This window comes from Cnephaeus nilssonii, assembly GCF_951640355.1.
Source record: "Cnephaeus nilssonii genome assembly, chromosome: 8".
Taxonomy (NCBI): domain Eukaryota; kingdom Metazoa; phylum Chordata; class Mammalia; order Chiroptera; family Vespertilionidae; genus Cnephaeus; species Cnephaeus nilssonii.
The window spans coordinates 9214254-9233196 of record NC_137079.1 but is presented as its reverse complement, the minus strand read 5'-3'; the positions used below and the strand labels follow the sequence as shown (position 1 = coordinate 9233196).

Below are 18943 nucleotides of genomic sequence, written 5' to 3'. Positions count from 1 at the left end.
ATGTCATCGTTACTAAAGCTGAGAAACCAAGTGTTACATAACCAGCCCACAGTACTGTTTGGAAGCAAATGTGAGAAGACCTTCAGATCAGGCCCCATTGATTCCCTGACCTTCCTTAGAATTCCTTCTCCTTTGCCTTCTGTGATGCAGCCATTTTCCTCCAATCTCTGATTACTCCTGAATTCCACTTACAGGTGCCTTTCTTTGCTTGACTTTAATGCTATTCCCTTGGGTTCTGTCCCTCTTATTTAATCTCCCCAGAGTTTTCTCTTGACAATAATCCCCAAATCTATGTCTGTATCCCTGATCTCTCAGGAGTTTCAGACACATTTCCAAGTAACTGGTAAACATCTCATTTGAATGTGTGCCACATACCTCAAACTCAATAGGTCTAAAACTCATCTTCCAACTCCCAATCTGTTCTTCTTTCCCAGGGCTATATCTTAATAACTGTGCCACCCAGTTATTCGGGATTAGAATCTCGAGCATTCAAATTGTAGACATACCTACGTAGTCACTACTCATTGATTCTACCTGCCCACATATCTTTAATATCCACCACAGGCCTAGCTAAATGGCTGTTGCAACCGTCTTGATTCGGATTTCTCAATAGTGTCCGGGCCACTCTTTACGTCCGTTTTCTCTGCCATCCAGTCTCATCCCTTGAGGCCAGAATTATTTCACCAAAACAAACAGGCTTTGCATGTGGACTTCCCATCTCCCAAACTCCATATCCTACAGCGACTACATTCACTTGGCTTTCTCTTCAGAACCTAGAAAGATGACCATGTCAACCAAAGGAAGTAAGTTCAGTTCATGCTTTAAGCATAAATAGCCCTGTGTTTTTCCACATAAAAGGCAGAGGTGGCAAGTGTTCCAGATTCAATAATAAGGAAAGGGTGGGGCTCGTTGTACCAGGCGTAGAATAGAGATCCAATGTCATCCTGGTACTTACCTCGAAGAGCCCTTTTCCTCGGACTCTCCGCCTGTTTCACTGCCGTTGTGTACTGATAGGATGGTTGTAGACAAATGCTAAATGATAAATGTTTTGTTATCATGCTACAGTCAGCATGCAGAGTTTTAAACCACCAACTCCATACAATGCATATGTGATAGTGAAAGGAGTCTTTAAGAAAGCAATGACCGAAACTACATAAAATTAGATCCTTATGACAAGATTTCATTCAATGAATATGAACTTGCTTAAGGCATTAAAAGTCGTTATCCTGTGGACACTTAAAATAGTATTTGGTCTTACTAGTAAAGCCTTAATTTCTTTCCTTTCTAATTTATAGGTAAGATCATTTGCCTTAAATATAAGCATAGCCAAGTAAGTGTACTAACCTATCATGTGCAGTAAAAATACAGAATAAGGTATGGAATCACAGCATAAAGGTCCCACTCATTGAATTATTACTATAATTAAAGTAAATGTACTTTTATCTGATATGAAGGAGGAGATTCTAAATACCAATCCTCGGGATCTTTTAACATTTATGGCATCGTTGATCTTCATGTCATTTAATCAGTAATCATTTGTTGAGTCTGCTCCGTGCTGTGACCTGGCCTCTGGGCGGTCAGTCACCGGGGACCACTAGTCTTTCCCCCCTCATGGAGCTTATAGTGCAGTGAGAGACAGTTACTGAAAGGTAATTGCCTGAGTAGCCACATAACTAAACTTGCAATAAGAGCTATGATAGAAAGATGCAGGAGGGGATGAGCAGAACCTACAATTTAGAGAACCAAAGGTCAATGACAACACAACTTCAAGTGAATAACCTGGGGTGGGAATGGGAGGGGGCATTGCACCACACTGAGAATGAGAGCCCCTTTGGCCAGTAGCTGAGTGTGAAAAATAAAGAGATATGGCCAGAATTTCTCCAAAAACAGATATGCCAGGTATCACCATGAGCAGCCACTCCCTAAATACAAGTGAACTTGTAATGGCCTTTGTCTCTTGGGGAAAGTATCTTTAGAACGACAGCTAGCTATACTAGTATATGTAAATTCTCCGTGGATTATAGAGATAGTGTTGTATTTGCACCTATCTAAATATTGAAGGAGTTTGATTTCTGAAAGACCTACGAAAGATGAATGTGACTCTGAGAAAACTTTATTTGAGCTTTGAGTAAGGGTTTTCAAGATAAACATCCAGGAAACGTCTAACAGAGGGATATTGAAGCAAAGTTTCTCAATGAATAAAGACCTTACTGATTGCGGAATGTTTTGACAAATGTTCAGGTATTTGCTCTGAAGCATGCAAGGAGTTAAAGGTGAAAGAAAATGTTTAACGTTTCCTTCCTCACTTTGAACTACAGTTCAAAGAAATACCTAATTTTGATGTAAAAGATATATTTATTTTATCGACCAACACAAATGTGTATGTTTCTGTGTGTGTGTGTGTGTGTGTGTGTGTGTGTGTGTGTAAATTAAACTTTGTGGTTGGGGTTATATCTGTTAATTTTTATTATGTAACTGAGATAGCAATGATTTAAAAATATATTTTCTGCTATAATAGTATGATAACTTCTTTAGAGTAGGGTTGGTAACGATTTTTTCCTCTGCTCCTTATACTCATTCACATTTTTGAAATCAGCAACAAGGTTGATTTATTTTAAGGATATCAATGTTTTCAAATAAAAATGTCTGCTGCAACTAAAAAGAGAGAGATGTTGGTTTTGATGTGTCACACATTTTTATTTTTCTGGATATGTCCATGGCAATTTATGAATTACCATTTAGAGCTGGAGAGTTTCTGCACCAGCAGTCTTATTAATTGTGTAAAAACCATCATGTGCCTTGATGTCAGCAACGCTATGAATAGCAGCCTCTACACAACCCGAAACAGATCACATACGGAAGCCATCGACCTCTATGTTAGCAGTCTCCAGCAGGTTCCCTTTATCACACTCCATCACATCCGTGGGCCAACCAATGTGTATAGGCTACTGCTGGAAAGTAGCTCCTGTCAGAGTACAATAAGACAATCACCATTATAGAGATCGTTTTTAAAAACGTATGCCTGATCTTTACCACCCGGCTGTAGAGATCTAACTGGCAGGGAAGCAGATGTTTTAAGGGCTTGAAATAGCTGAACTAATTCATACACTTGTCTCTGTGATATGTTATACAATATGGAGCTATCCTACACCAAATAAGTTTCTCTGTGCTAGCCTATTGTGCCTCTGTGTCGATTATGTTACCTGGAAGGATATAGTGGTTTAATTTCCAAGGACTCAGAATAGTAACTGTAAAATACAATTGTGATGTTGGTACAAAGCCAGTGACATTAAAGATAAATACTATTTTCATTTCTTGAAATTATTTTATAAAAGCGTTAGTGTCTGAAGTCTCTTGAATGTCAAGGGAACAATGAAAAGGAACATTACCAAAAATCTCTAAAAGTTAGAATGTACAATTAAAGACTCAAATTTGACAGGAGGCTGAGTTGCGTGTTTTTTGAGACTCAGAAGTCAGAATTTGAAAAAGCAGTAGGGTTTTTTTGCCCTGCTCTGCCTTCTTCACATTGATGAATTTCCTGTCTCGCTTCTGAGGCGAATTATGAAATGACAACATAATCCATCAGATGTTTCTTTTTATAAAAACCACGTTTTCCGAAGGGGCTTTGTGTGATCTAAATATCTTATGTCATCATAGAAGCCACCAAAGTCCAGAAAAGTGAACTAAACTTGACAATATTTGAAAAGCTTCTAATAGGAGATCAGCCCCCCTGAGGCGTGAGCTTCCTGCTTCTCCATGCAGTTCAGTGAGGAAACCAGCCCAAAGGTAAAGAAACAGAAACCATTTTCAGGCACCAGCCCTGAGCAGACTTGAGTTTTGGACAATATGGATAGATACAGATAGACTGAGCTGCCTAGAACAGGACTTGAGTTTTTTTGTTCGTTTGTTTGTTTTTAATATTTTTATTGATTTCAGAGAGGAAGGGAGAGGGAGAGAGAGAAAGATGGAAACATCAATGATGAGAGAGAATCATTGATTGGCTGCCTCCTGCATGCCCCCAGGAATCGACCTGGGACCCTTCAGTCCTCAGGCCGACGCTCTATCCACTGAGCCACACTAGCCAGGGCAGGGCTTGAGTTTTGGATGGTAGAGATGGATATAGATAGAATGAGCTGCCTAGAACCAGGACTCTAGAAGAGAAGAGTGCACTTGGTGAAATATTCTCTTTTTCAGAAATTGGCTGCCTAGGTTTTTGGAAAACATCATTAAAAATCCATGTAAAGTAAACAGCAAGATTATATGCACTGTATGTTTATGCTGTAACTGAGGGGACATTTTTAGCTTGATTTGCAGTAAACTTTGAATCTTACAGAGCTACGTGTTCTCAGGTGAATAGTGATTTTTGATGGCATGAACAAAATAGCAGTCAAGAGCTGGACTGAGATGACCTTCTGTTGAGCAGCTTCTATTTGAAGTTCTTGGAACATACTCTTCCAGGAAGCTGTATATGAAGGTCAGCTGATTTAACTCCTGCTCTGCCAACCACCGGTCTAAATAACTTGCACACCATAAAAACTCCTGAATGTCTTCATTTCACATCAAGCTGCCTTGATTTATTTCATGGTTGCTTTAAAACATAACGTTGGTAAAAATCTGGGACTTTTTCATTTTTCTTTTGCATTTTAATCACCATCAGATAATATACTAATATTTACTTTGGATCTGTCTTCTGACATTCAAAATTAAATTTGTTCTTATAATAAATGTGATTCTATATGAGAGCCCCAGTGCATGAATTCGTGCATGGGTGGGGTCTGGCCAGCCTGGCCAAGGGGAGGGGACATGGGCCATTGGCCGGCCTGCCTGCTGGTCGAACTCCTGATAGAGGGGACAATTTGCATATTAGCATTTTATTATATCAGAGATCATAATAATCTGGCCACTCAGTGTATTTCTCAAGGGTAAATTTTTGAAAAGATAAGTAATTTTAAAAACTCAGATCCAAATGGTGTCATGATTTCAAAAAAGACAAAATCATCATAGAATTTAACTTTTTCATGACACTGTACCATCGTGTAGCTAAGTAATGTAGTTTTTAAAGTATTTAAGTTACATAATGTCTTTTGGACAAGGCTGATTAAATAATTCTGCCACCTAAAAGGAGGAATTATTCTATCGGAAGTAAAGAATGCACAAGACATTACTTTTTTAATTTCCCCAAATTAAACTGTTATCCTTTTCACTTTACCTGAGAGGAGCATTTTTATAAATTATCTTTAAAAATACACTTGAACTTGTCAAATTTCAAATCAGTACCCCCAATTAAAATTTGCCAGATTAAAGTTTTAGAGAGCATGTTTTACCTGAACTCCTCCGTGAATTAAAGTAAATTAAACAAAAGAAATTTTATTACAAAGTACATCGTATTAAATTACTATGCAATTTGTAATTCTCCTGATAATGAGTGTGTGTGTGTGTGTGTGTGTGTGTGTGTGTGTGTGTGTGTGTGTTTTACCACAACCTGTCTTTTAAAGAGCCTTCCTGACGATTCTTCATCATCCTTAAATGACAGGGAAATGAAGAATGTTACTGTGGCATGTAAATGGCTGTGGTTGTATAAACACCCCCTTTCCCTTTGTATTTGTGGTCAGTGTCCTACAAAAGCATAGAGGCTACAGAATAAAAATTCATTCATTAGGTCGAATTAGGATCAAGTACTTATCATGCACCAGTAGCTGCGCTAAGAGTACTTGCCAGGATGGAAATTGTTTGTGGCTAATGTGCTGTCCAACCCAGGACGCACTGGCGGCTGCGTTCACTGGTCCTGAGATGGGTTCTACGGTCTTTCATCTCAGTCGCTGCTCTCTGTATGTGGCGGAGGTCCCCCTCGTGTTCTAAATGTGCCATTTGAAAGATCAAATATTTTGGAGAGCAGACATGCAATATTGTCCTGTCTGATAAACATCTATTCGTTACCTCAGCAATGATACAGATTCTCCAGGATATGTACTTTGTCAGGACTAAATGGGTCAGAATCATTCGCTGTTTGGGAAGACAAACGGGAAAGGGGCCCAGTCGCTGGGTTTAATTAAGTCGTCGCCTCCTTCCATCTTTTTTCGAAGGCAATTTGCCACTCGTTATATTTGAATTCTTTCTAACAAGGACAACACTCAGCTTACCATTGCTTTCCATTGGCATGATTTGGACAGAGCATTTTCGTGTTTTGGTTTTTTTTTTAAAGTGATGAAGCTGAGTATATTTGTTTAAACATCTGTTGCAGTAGCTATCTATATTAAAGAATTCTAACCACAATAACTGTTCTTCAATTCATGCTTAGGAAATGCTCAGTGTTCACATTCGTCAGTGACACAGTACCTTCGTGGAGCTAAGTAATGCAGTTTATTTTAAGACAGTGTCCTGCTTTCACTGAATCCTCTAGGTCAGGTTTCTCAGTCTTGGCACTATTAACGTTTGGGGCCAGATCATTCTGTGTTGTGAGGGGCTCTCCTGCCTCCTGCATGCTGTGGGATGTTTAGCTGCATCCCTGCTCGGTACCCACTGGGTACCAGTTAGCATCCTTCCCTGCGCCCCCCACCCTCACTGTGACAACCAAAAATGTCTCCAGATTGTCACATGGTCCCTGGGGAACAAAGCTGCCATGGCCTGAGATAATAAAATATCCCTAAGTTTCAAAGTGGTTTTGCTCGTGTGTAGATACTGACGCTAGTAGAAAGCCTTCCCCGAAGCATCCTGGACTCGTCCCAATCATTCCTGCGCCTGAGCCTCTCATGGGGAATGTCCGGCATCTAACCTTGGCTTCTTTTCTCCCTGAATTTATTCCCTCTGCACTCAGGCGTCCATCCTCGTCCATGTGTACGTGGACACACACAGTCACACACACACACACACACACACACACACACACACACACACACTATCTCTGTTGTGGTCAATATGTATCGACTGAGTTCAAAGAGCTTCAACCATCTTCTAGGACAGCTGGGCAGCTGCCTCTCCTGCTCCTCAGTCTACCCTCCTTGAACTTGGTTGACTTTGCCTAAGGATGCCTCATTCTTGCCCCCGTACCACCTAATTTAACAAAGTGTCATTTGTCGACCCCTGCTCATCTCACTTTCCCAGGGCCTGTCTCATCGCAGTTTGCCCTTGGTCTTCCGGTCCCAATTCTCCGCACCAGCTCCTACCCCCACACTCACCCCGCCTCTAGTAGTTCATTTCCCCTCCCCCTACCTCAGCCTAATAGGAAAGTTTATGGGTCTCTCTTTTCTGAACCCATGCAGTAGTGAGAGCTAACAGCATTCCTTTAGCAATTAACTGAAGTGCCATGTTATATAACGCGTCCTCTGATTCGTTTGAGCCCTTGTTTCAGTCTTGTATCATGAACTTTTCATCTGGTATGTCTTGCTTCCCAAACAAGGCTATACACTTTTTGAGACAAGAAACCATGTTGTAAACTTTTTTGCGTCCCTTGAAGTGCCTTATAGATAATGGGAATTTGGTTGCTACTTGCTCTTGTGATTTGAATTTCAACAGCCAAGAAAGAGGAAGAGAGAGAAATGATATCAAAAGGGGAAAACAGAGAAAGAAAGAAGTGCTCCTACGTAGCTTGTAGTCTACCCCCAAGTTCCAAAAGGTAAGTGAAAGCCAGAAAGCGAAACAAACAGCCCATTTCCTCACCCAAATTCACTATGGCTCTCGAGCACCACTGTCTGCCGGGCCGAGAGGGAGCGTTTATTCTCCAGTGAGCAACGGACCGGGAAATGTGGCTGAGGGTGCTTTTCGGTATTTCGCAATTAGTTAATTTATGTAACTTGCAAAGAGCGCACCAAGTTTCTCTGTAAACTTCAATGAAGATCAAGGGTTGGGGACTCCACGCAGCCACTGTTCTGATTCGTTCTGTCACCTGCCTGGGTCAGAACAGGCTGATCAACTTAGCTATTGTTATGGCAGGTCACATGTTGCTATTGCATTTGGGAGACTCTTTTCAAACACAGGGTGGGGCAAAAGTAAGTTTGCAGTTGTGAGTACACGAAACACAGAGTTTATTCTTGTAGCGTTATTTATTAGTTCTTGTATTTTCCGTATGAACAACTGCAAACCTACTCTTGCCACCCCTGTATATGATTTGAGGGGTGTAGATTCATGGATGTGGGTGGCACTAAGTTCTCAATGTTGTCCAGTGGGGAAGAGACAATACTGTTGGAATTATGAGCCAATTTAACCCCCCAGCTTGGTGGTGATAAAATTAAGCAGGACGTTATGATTTGTACATAGTTGATATACACCGTTGACATTTAAAATGACACTTAAAAGCTTCAGAGGAGTTAAATATCTTGCTTTTTAAGTCTCATGTCTAGTGAGTGGCAGAGCAGGGATTCTACCCCAGGTGTGTGTGACACGCAACATTTGGGATCGGCCACTACAACACAGGGTCTCTCCACATAACTGATGGGATCAATATATCTGCATGTGTCCATTCAAGTGGTCGCATTTGAACCGTGTACCATTTCCCCAATGACTAGACTTAGCACCCAGGCCGACCAGTGCTTGTAGACAGAAAAGGAAGCCGTAGCGCCCAGCTCAGGCAGCAGGTGAGCAACGGTCCCCGGAGAATAACGTCTAACCTTTGGTTTATAAGGGTTTCATGGGTGGACACTTGAGGCATACAGTTTCTTTTTCGTTACTGTGTTAAGGGCTTTGGTCTCCATCTCTGCATTGTTTTGCCTACATGGGCCACTGAGAGTCTTCTGTTGGATCCGCCAACTGCCGGCAAACCAGCCTGCTCTGGCCCATTCTGCTCTGGCCTCTGCAGCATCTCCAAAATTACCCCTCGTCTGTCCACACACACATTGAACTAAGTGATCTTCGCAGTTTTGTTCCTCCAAACATTTCTGCTAGCCTAAAAGTCCGCATGCCCTGCAGTTGGTTACACAACTTACCGCATTTGTCCCTGTAACGGGGAGCCAGACTGGCCAGGAATCGGAGGCCCATGCTACCGATTAATTTGGTACATAATCAGCTCTGGTATCCAGTCCCGTCAAGATTTCAGGTGCAAACTGTCTTTCCTTTTTCTTTCTCCTTGTTCTTGCTCAAGGCTGACTCTCAGTGGGATATCAAGAAGGCAGGATGCTCAGAGCAATTATATCCTCTCCGACAGTGCCTGCTGCTCCCAGAGGTGGCTCAGGGCAGGGGCAAGGCCTGGGGTTGCCCTTGGCAACAACTCCCGGGCTTCTTGCTGCTGGCTGAGGTGCCGGCAGCAGTCCCGGTCCGGGTCCCCAGCAGTTTGCAGTAGCCTCTCTCTCACTGGCTGCCCCAGGCGTCTCTTCTTCTCAGACGGCCTGCAGCGCTCCTGCCCCGGGAAGGCTGGGTGGCTCAGTGCGCTCCCGCCGCACCCCCTCCAGAAGTCAGCTAGCGGCAATGTGGTCCCCAGTGGTGCCTGTGCAACTCCGTGGCTTTCACAAGGACCTGCTTTTAAGAGGGTCTTGCTCGAAGTTTCCTAGATGTGCTTTAAATAAAAACAAGCCATAACCTCAGCACGCCGAGCCGTATTCCTCAATGCCATTTAGGCCCCTGCCCGCCGCCCTCAGGGAAAGACTGCCTTGCTTGGGTTTCTCTAGCTTCTTCCTCCCGTTACCTCCCAAGAATGTGTAGGGGAGCCCTTTGCTGTTCAGGTGGAAAGATGCTTCTTCTTGCAGGAGGGCGCAGGTGCTCAGCAATAAACTCGCCTCCAGAAACAGCCCAGGGAAATCTCTAGCCGCCAAAGGTGAAATGTAAACCAGCTCTAATAAGCCCAGCGTAGCTCTCATTTTTCAAACAAACAGATGAAGAAGCTCATTGACAAAATCTAATTGGATGGGAAAATTATTCTGAAGTGGTTTAACAAATCAACCTGATTTACCCCCAAAATGTCAACTGATGTCAAACTGTGGATACAAAACCCATGATAAATCCCTCAGCAGCTCTGATCACCATTCCCCCTACTTCAAACCCAGAAGCAGATGTCATAGGGGAGGACAAGATTGACGGACACTAAGCTCTGAATATGTTTTCAAGAAAAAAACCGCATAAATCAAAGCCTGCTTCAGAAAGCTCCCCTGAAAGACTGAGCCTACTCGGTGGCGCCGTGGGTGGGGGAGGTTCCTGGAAACCTGCCTCGCTCCCGGGGACCCCGCTGCTCAGCCTGTGAGCGCATTGGCTTCCTTAGAGCCCAGTCCTCACTGGCAAGGCCCTGGTCACGCGTCTGGATGACATGGCTACGTGCTAACCTCCTAGTTCCATAGTGTCGCCCAGAGCAATACTCTCCACTTCAGATGGACCACCCCAGAACCCACAAAATATGCCTACGGTCTTACACAGCTCAGACCTCCCCAGGGAGAAATGCAACATCTCTGGCCCAGGAGGCGGCAAGGCACACCTTTCACAGCTCCAGGCACAGAGCAGTGCATGCTGGGAGGGGACAAGGAGAAGCCACTCCCCCATCACCTGGGGGTCTGACTCACTGACTGGGGCCAAGGTGGGGACCCGCAATGGGACAGTCTAGGAACCTCCAGCTGTCCCCAAGAAAGGACCGAGTGCCCTCTTGTCTACAGTGTTCCAACCGCGAGAGGTCAGGCACCCCGAGCTCACTGCCATGACCTAGCACCTTCCAGTCCTTCCCAGTCAGACCATTGAAAGCCTCTGTGAGATCGCATTCAAACATCTGCAACTGAATTCAAATCACTGCCTCCCCAAAAGCTGCACCTCTTGCTTGTAGCTTAAAGCTCCACGCCAAAGCCAGGTTAGGGGCAGTCTGTGGGAAGGAGAGGGTCCTCAGAACGTGGTGTTTCTCGCAGAGCTGACCCCACGCAGGAATATGTGACCCTCTGTCAGTCCAGGATGAGCTCAGCTTGTCAGGTGGCTTGTCACCGTTTGTCCCCTCCTGTAGCCACAGCCTCAGTTCCCACTGAAGTCTAATCAAATACAAGAGGCCATGCAGGTCCACAGGACTCCATCACGCTTCTGAAAGACAACCCTAAAACCATGGCCACGGTGATGTCAGCAGAGGACGTGACAAAAACCGCTCAATGTCTGGATCATGTCACTAGGGAACCAACTTTCTATAACTTTTCAAGCCACTTAAGTGTAGAGGAAACATGCTCTCCTGGAAATCTGGCCGAAAGGTGAACCTGATGAAGAGTCACTTGCTCCCCTCCCTCCCCCGCCCGCCTCCAAGTGCCTGTCATTTTGACTCCTCCTGTGACGCCCCCTCTGCCTTTTCCATAGTCTACGGTGTAGGAGGATATAGGTGAGGTTTTGCTGATGAGCAGAGGGGACAAAGATAAGACCAGGAAGACGTATTTGTGGCACCTGCGGCTGCCCACTTCTCAGGAAGGGCAAAAGGGCAGCAAGCATCCTGGCAGGAGACAGTTCACTTAGACATCAAGGACACATAGGCTTCCATCACACACTCTTCAGGCAGCCTGAGTTGGCATCTTCAGATTGTGTGTGTGTGTGGTGAGGGGGGTAGTGTATGCTTAAAAATAAGACATACCAGCTAAAGAGAAGCAAAAAGAGAAATCCTACCTGTCTGTTGCTGCTTTGTTTTTTACCTATGAAAATACATTCTCCCCAAGTCTTAATTGTCTACTAAATATAATGTGATCAGAGTCATACACTGATTGATTAGTATGAAAAATTGGACCCAATACCCACCAGTAGTCCTGGCTCCCTAGAAAGGGCTGCATGGAACGCCTGTGTTTCCAAATCCTGTGGGAAGGCAGGAACTTGGAAAATGGGGATATGGGTCTGAAACCACCAGCACTCACAGGATCACAGTGCATAGTGATAATAGCACCCAACCCATGAACTTTTAGGAAACAGAAGTGGGAGACAGAATAACAAAAAATAAATAAATAAGGAGAGGAGAAGGGTGGAGTGGGGGGAAGGAGGAGAAGGAGCAAATACAATGAAGTTTAAGTTGGCCTTGTCCAACCACTCATTTGATACCTGAACCCTGTCTCACACAGAATTTGTGGGAGTGGAGAGGAGAATGCAGAGTAGTGAGCGGCGTGTAAAGGGAAGAAACCAAGTTCTAAACTAGTGGGTGTGTATGTCCTGAAAGGAGGTGTCAATCATCGCAGATCACATCCTCGGGAGTGAAATTTATGTGGAATAAATGACTACATGGCTCAGCCTGGCAGGAGCCTGCTTGACCGAGGGAGTATTGGTCCTCTTCTCCGCCATCCTGGGAGCAGCCAGGGGGCAGTGGCCCTGTCCTTACAAAGTCCACAGCTCTCAGGCCTGGGTGGGTCTGCAAGGAAGAGGAGGAGCTACAACACTGGGTTTTCCTGCGGTGCCAACATTTAGGGCGGTCAGGTGACTCAGCAGTGGCCAATCTCCTCTAAGCAGCATGTTGTGACACTGGCCCATCTCACTAGGATGCTACAAAAATAATAATACATGGAAATGATTGTAAAAAATAAGGTAACTTAAAAGGGACAGTGAAACCCCAATCTTCCCCACCGCCTGATCTTTCGATCTCAGGTTCAGATCAAGGGTGCTTAGGTGGGTGGGTGGAAATGAGATCCCGGCTCAGGAAACTGGAGCTGGGAGCGACCACGCCCAAGGGCTCAGGGCTGCCTGTCCATGCTCTCTGGCTCTCTGGGTAAGGAGGGCGCTGACTCACGCTGGGGGCCGTGCAGCTGTGTGGTGCTGTCAGATGGCGTGCATATAGGTAGGGACTTTTTAAGTACATGTTCCCAATTGCGCAATGTCACCTCAAGGTCGAGGGTTAGAAACCATCAGAATCAACTTCATGCCAGGTGCATAAATGATTTTGACAAGTACTCCTCTTTCTTCACATCCTTGCATTTTCTCTCTCTTTTACTCCAGCAGGTGTATCTTTATTTCCAATGTTTAAACCTTCCCTAAGAGCTCATTGTTGTTATAATAGCTAGCAAAGTGAATGGTTTAGGTGAGCTATCTTATTCAGTCTGCAAACTCCCTGAGGGCAGGGACTCTTATCTTTCCTGGATTCCTGTTGCCTGGGGGTAGTGGTACTCCATAAATATCTGCTGAAGGAACTAGCAAACGCATGAGGAGTGGAAAGCAGCTTATAAAGCAGGTACTGTTATTGTCCCCATTTTGCGATGTCCAAGGTTAAGAAGTGGCCGAGAGCAAGATGCAAAGCTGGCCGTCCATCCCCACAGCCGGGGCTCCTGGCGTGTACAGGAACTACCTTTACAGAAGTCCGTGGGTTGGGTTTGGTTTTTGTTTTGTTTACTGACCGGCTTGAATGATAAAATTCTTTCAGGGTTGATTGGAACTCCACACCCAAACTCCTGGAGCCAGACCTGGCCCCCGAGAACTAGAAATTGGTATCTTCAGCAACAGTGAGCAGAGAGAAGCAGCCAGTGGGGCAGGTTAAATCAGAAATAACGCGAGGGAGCTGAGATACCAATCTCAGAGAGAGCCAGTGGGGGATCGGGAAGGGCCTCCGACCTTGGAGGGGGTAGAGGCCGCTTGGAACCGCAGGGATGGAGAAATGCCGGAGGCGAGGAAGCCAACACAGACCAGGACCAGGTGGGGCGAGGCGATGAGTGTCTGAGCAGCGGCCTCTGTGCAGGGCCAGGCTTTCACTTTGCTCCTGTGAGCTGCCCGTGTGTGGGTGATGGCTGGGTTAGACCCACTGAGTGGACCAGAAACAAGGAGACAATGAATACAAACATGTATGCTCAGATGACTTTGTGTAGACTCTAGGGCAGTGTCTACTCAGGGGCGGGCACAAAAGCAAGAGTGCACCTTAAAGGTAAGGAGGGGGGCAGGTCTCAGGCACAGCATCCGAGGCAGGGACGGCCCCGGAGAAGCGAAGGTCTTTTTTACTCATTTCTCTCCCTGCCTTTTTCCTTCTCGACTCCTCCTGTTCTCTCATACAACGTTTGTTTTCAGATGCTGCTTCTCTTTAACGTCTTCCTGCCCTAGCCTGCGTTCTTGTATTCTCAGACCGTGGACAGACACAGGTCCTCGTGTTGCAGGTTTCAGTTAGATTTTCTCGGCACAGGTTCGGACTCTGGTTCTAAGCCACCGGACCTGTGGTGCTCATTTTGCATTTTGGCCTCTGAGCATCGCTCACGCTGCCGTGCACCAGGGGGACCTTCAAGCCGTTCTCTCACCGCTTCCAGCTCAGCTCCCCCGATGCCAAAGCCACAGGTCATTCTTTTGTTGGAAATCACCTTTTTTTTTTTGCAAAAGCAAAGAGAAAAACTCAAGCCCCATAAATAACTTGCGCACTGCGCAGCGATAAGCCACAGGCCGAGGTTCCTGTGACAGCTCACATCTAGCATGTGCCCAGCTCTGCCGTTCATGCCAGTGAATCAGGGCCCAGAGCGCGTGAGGACACGGTGCGCGTGGGCCTGCCGGCCAGCACAGGTGCAGCCCAAGTTCAGGGTATGGACAAGACCACCCCTTCGCTGGGCTCCAGTCCTGTCCAAGCCACCCGGCAGACTTGTATTTCTGTCAAGGGCTCCGGTTTTCCATCATCTATTTTTTATAGCACTGATACTAACCCAATTGCAGCGAATGAAGGGTATTATTTCTGGCTCGGGCGCAGCGCGGGGCTGATTTGCCGGTCCTAGGAGGCAGCTCACTGTGCTGGGTTTCATCCACCCTTTACCATGGCAGACCTGGTTCCGCAAAACGTAAGTGTTCTGAGATGCTTGACATGTCAAAATGCAGATGCCTGCTTCCCCGCGCGCGGGGGGGCGGAAAGGGCCTGTGCTAAGAGGCTGGGAGAGGGAGGGGGATGGCATGGGGTCTGACTGGGGCAGGATGGCGGGGGGCTGAAGGCCACGCAACCATCTGCTTCTTCCTCCGTACCGGTTCCTCGGCATGTCGTTACTTTTGGAGGGAATCCGGGTTTATTCTGAAGCAACTTTGTGACATTTCAGAATCATGTTGTCCTGTGCTCTTTCTGAAACGCTGCCGGGTCCTCATGTTTATGTGCTCTCCAAAGAGAATAGGCTTGTGTTTTGAGATTTTTAAAAAGAGTGACAAAGCTTCGCAAACCAGGAAGTTTAGAGAGAACCATTTATAAAGGAACATAGCTCCCCCATCCCAATCTCTCTCTCTCTCTCTCCTTCTCTCTCTCTCTGTCTCACACACACACACACACACACACACACACACACACACACACACACACACACCTGTACACACGGAGATTTAAAAAATTAACCAGCTAACTAGCAATTACGCCATATATCAGCTTAGAATGCTTTTTGTTTATAGTAAGTCTACTTACAATGATTCATTCAATATCAACCACCAATGACCATTCGTTAAGTTACCCATCCCAATCTCTCTCTCTCTCTCTCCTTCTCTCTCTCTCTCTCTCTCTCTCTCTCTCTCTCTCACACACACACACACACACACACACACACACACCTGTACACACGGAGATTTAAAAAATTAACCAGCTAACTAGCAATTACGCCATATATCAGCTTAGGATGCTTTTTGTTTATAGTAAGTCTACTTACAATGATTCATTCAATATCAACCACCACTGACCATTCGTTAAGTTACCCAATGTTGAGCTTTGAGTCTGTAGTGTATTGCGCTGGGCTGCTAGTGGCTTCGTGAGTGCTAATGCCTCACAGTGTGTTTCCCTGTGACTATTAGCCACATTGGAGTAGCACAGCTAGTCCTGCTTCTTCGCGCATGATACTGTTTTGTCCTGTATGCTCCACTCTATGACTGTTTATTAGCTTTTTGACTTTGTGAATGTAATTGCCATTTTGTAGCTGGTAAAAAAAAAAAATACCAAACCAACTCCTTACAAATTGCTATTTTTCAGTGTTCCTATGCGTCTTGCTCCTCCTCACAGCGAGATCAGTAGGACACCAGCAATGGGAGCCAGCCAGCTCTGGGCCGCATTATTCACTTCCTATGAAACTTGACGGCTAATTTGCACGTTCACACTTACTGAATGCTAGAGTTCCTGCAGCCCTGATGGCCAGCCCTCCAATTCCAGCTCTGTCTGCAAACAGAGGATGGAACCTGAGGGTTCCCCTCGCACTGGCTCCATTTCCGAGGTGTTACTTGGGTCATAGACAGAAATTAGCTCTTGTTCGGTGCTTTCTAGTAAAAGGGACGAGTAAGAGGGCAGTGGGAGGAAGAGCAGAATGGAAACTGTGGTAAAACAAGCTTGAACTTTCCACTGAGCGTCACAAAAAGAGGTCAAAGGCCAAATATTTCATCAAATTCAATTTAAAAGGCCATGTCAAGTAAGGACCCCCTCCTTCGCCCCACTGGTGGATGCCTCAAATGCTTTTTCTATATAAAGAGATGTTTGATCTGATAGCGCAAGGGGCATTTTTATGTCCCAGAAAAAAAAAATTATTATTCTTAGCAAAGGAGAAACCCCGGACACGTAGCCAGATATGGGAACAAATATTTAAGGGGTAACATTTTTTTGGCACGGAACAGAAAGAAACGAGTTTTTTTCTAAAACACTTGGCAGGGTACAAAGCTTCGGCGTCTTTCTAAGCTCGCCCGGTTGCAAAAGCCCCGCGGCGTGTTCTGCTGTTTCTGTCGGGGAAGGAGGAAGAGGCCTGGGCTGGGCTGGCCTCTGTGCCCCTCACTCTCCTCCCCACGGAGCTCAGTTCCATGAGCTCAGCCCCTCTCGGCAGGCCCCGTCCGTCCGTCCGTCCGTCCATCCTCCGCTCCGCACCAAAACGAACCACGTGGCGCTCCCAGAAAGGACTGGACGCAGCCAATTTCTCGGGAAATATTTGAATGACCCCAGAGGTGACCAGCACCATCATTTACATGAAAATCGCCTAGAATGTGAATCATGTGTCCCGGGGTCAGCAAACATCCGTGGCTGCTAAAAGCTGCCCATGAGCCAGCCGCTTGCTTGCGGGAGGCGCGGAGGCAGATGTCAGAGAAGGAATGGACATCACAAAAGCCTCTGCCTGTCCCTTCCGTCCTGTGGGTGCTTCCTCTCACACTCCCCAGCGGGCAGCTCCGCGGGTTGTGTGCTGTGTTTGCTTCTCGCTCTCGGTTTCGTTGATTGTGGTTGGCAGCTAGTGGCAAGTCCCTCAAACCAGAAGCCACTGAGCTGCTTTCTGTCCCCTGTTTGGATCGACGGCGTGTGTGTTTGTGCACTGAGTGGAGAGGGACAGTTTGTTTATTGCAGGAAGCGTCACTGTGTTATTACTTTTGTTTTTCTTTGTTTTCCCTTGGAGTTCGGCAGGAGGTCGAGGCCTTTAGAGCGCGGGCAGGACCCGATTCTGTGGAGATGTTGCTTTCCGGGGGGGAAGGTCCTTCAGCCCCTCACCTGCCCTTCCACTGTGTGACATGTCACCCCTCATGCAGGTGTCCTCCCTTCTCCGATGCGGGGCCCACACCAGATGCACCTAAGCATCCCACGTGGGCTTTACAAGGAGGACCGCTCAGCTGTCTGGGGGCTCACAGGCCACCTACTTTTCGAAATGACCATGTTTTAAGTTGTTTTTTTAAGGCTGGGATTCCCCTCCTCTCTCCATCCCCCTTTTCCCAAGAAAATCTCATTTCCTTTGAATCGCACCTGTGTTGTCAGCACAGGTCTGCCTACACAGTACGGCCATTCCAGGGCCTCGGGTTCGGAAGGAGCAGACCCAGCCTTTACTATGAGGAAAGAGGAGGCCTGGCTCCGATAATCCCACCTTCCCCTCCCCGCCCTGGCTCCCTCCAGGCCTGGAGTGGACATCGGACTGGACAGCGGCTGCTCTCCGTCCCAAACCTCTCTAAGCCCCAGACCTGAGACTGGAAAGCAGGAGAACGTCTAAGTGCCAAGTCAGAACCACCACTGGAAAATCAACCTCTCCTTCTCCCTTGCCCCGAAAAACAGCGAAAGAAGCAGTGTTTTCAAAGCACTTCAGTGATCACGGAAAAGGGGGGAACGGTGAGCCACCTCAATGCCAGGGAATGTCTCCAGTTCTTACCTCGGTCACCGTTCCTAGTAAAGGGAGTGAGAAGCTCAGATTAACAGATGTGGCTAACAGACACCCAGAACTCAGATGCCTTATTCTATCTCACTGGGCCTGCTCACCTGGAGTGAAAATGTTGGCGATGGGGACAGGGGGGAATTCTTCCAGTAGGTGGGCATTGATAAGTAAAAGGGGGCAGGCTCCCTGGTCGGGACATCTTTCAATTCACTTCACCGTGGACCACCAGCCCCTGACGCCAGGCTCTGCCCAGAGGGAGCTGCTGTGTGGATGACTCCTTCAGTGAGTTTGTTGTGCTTTTGGCTCTGCAGGCGGCTGTGGGGCGCGTAGGTGTCAAACATGAACGAATGAATCTTGAGCGTGGTCTTGGAGTTGTGGGGGTTCAGAGCTAGTCACCCCAAGGTGTGCTTCTGTGGTATGCCGATTGTTGTGAGCTAAAGGCAATTTCAGGTTCAGGCTCAAGAGAAACTCCTGCCCCTCCCTCTAACTACCTAGAAGAACGTGGGCCAGGGGCCTCGCCCATAATAAGAGATGATCAGAGATAACCTCATTTGACCTACCCATGAGAGGTCAGGACAAACTTCTACTTACTAAACATCTTATCATCCTGCGGGGAAGCCCTAAGGCACCTGCCTCCTCCCCTCACTCAAGATGCCTTACATCCCTCAGTCCCCCTCTCTACCTCGGAACCTCTCATGGATGTGAGCTCTCTGACTCTCTCCTGCCTGTGGGCGTCCCATACACACGTATGTTTTTAACTTGGTGATTTTCTCTTGCTAATCTGCCTCAGGTCCGCTGGGCTATTAGACCAGCCAGAGAACCTTGAGGGTAGAGGGAAGTTTGTTCCTCCCTCACAGAGCACGCTTGGGGTTCAGTGGGTTGTGTCAGAGTGGCCCTGGGCTCAGCCAGTGGCGAGGACCACCCCAGAGCCCTCCATACGGGGCCTGGGCCTAACCCGGCATCGGCTCCATGGGGGAAGGCCTGCTGTCGGGAGCCTC

General features: G+C 46.7%; 1 protein-coding gene across 13 annotated transcripts in view; it reads left to right on the top strand.

Annotated features, from left to right (window-relative positions):
* The window catches only part of SORBS2 (sorbin and SH3 domain containing 2), a 197991-nt gene that overhangs the window by 46393 nt on the left and 132655 nt on the right, over positions 1–18943 (top strand). Inside the window, exon 1 of one of the 13 annotated variants that reach the window (XM_079779505.1) lies at positions 7605–7612. The exons of the other annotated variants lie outside the window; for them this stretch is intronic. The gene's annotated coding sequence lies outside the window, so the exon portion shown is untranslated. Of the gene's footprint in view, positions 1–7604; positions 7613–18943 lie in introns of those variants that run through there. 13 annotated transcript variants of the gene reach the window in all.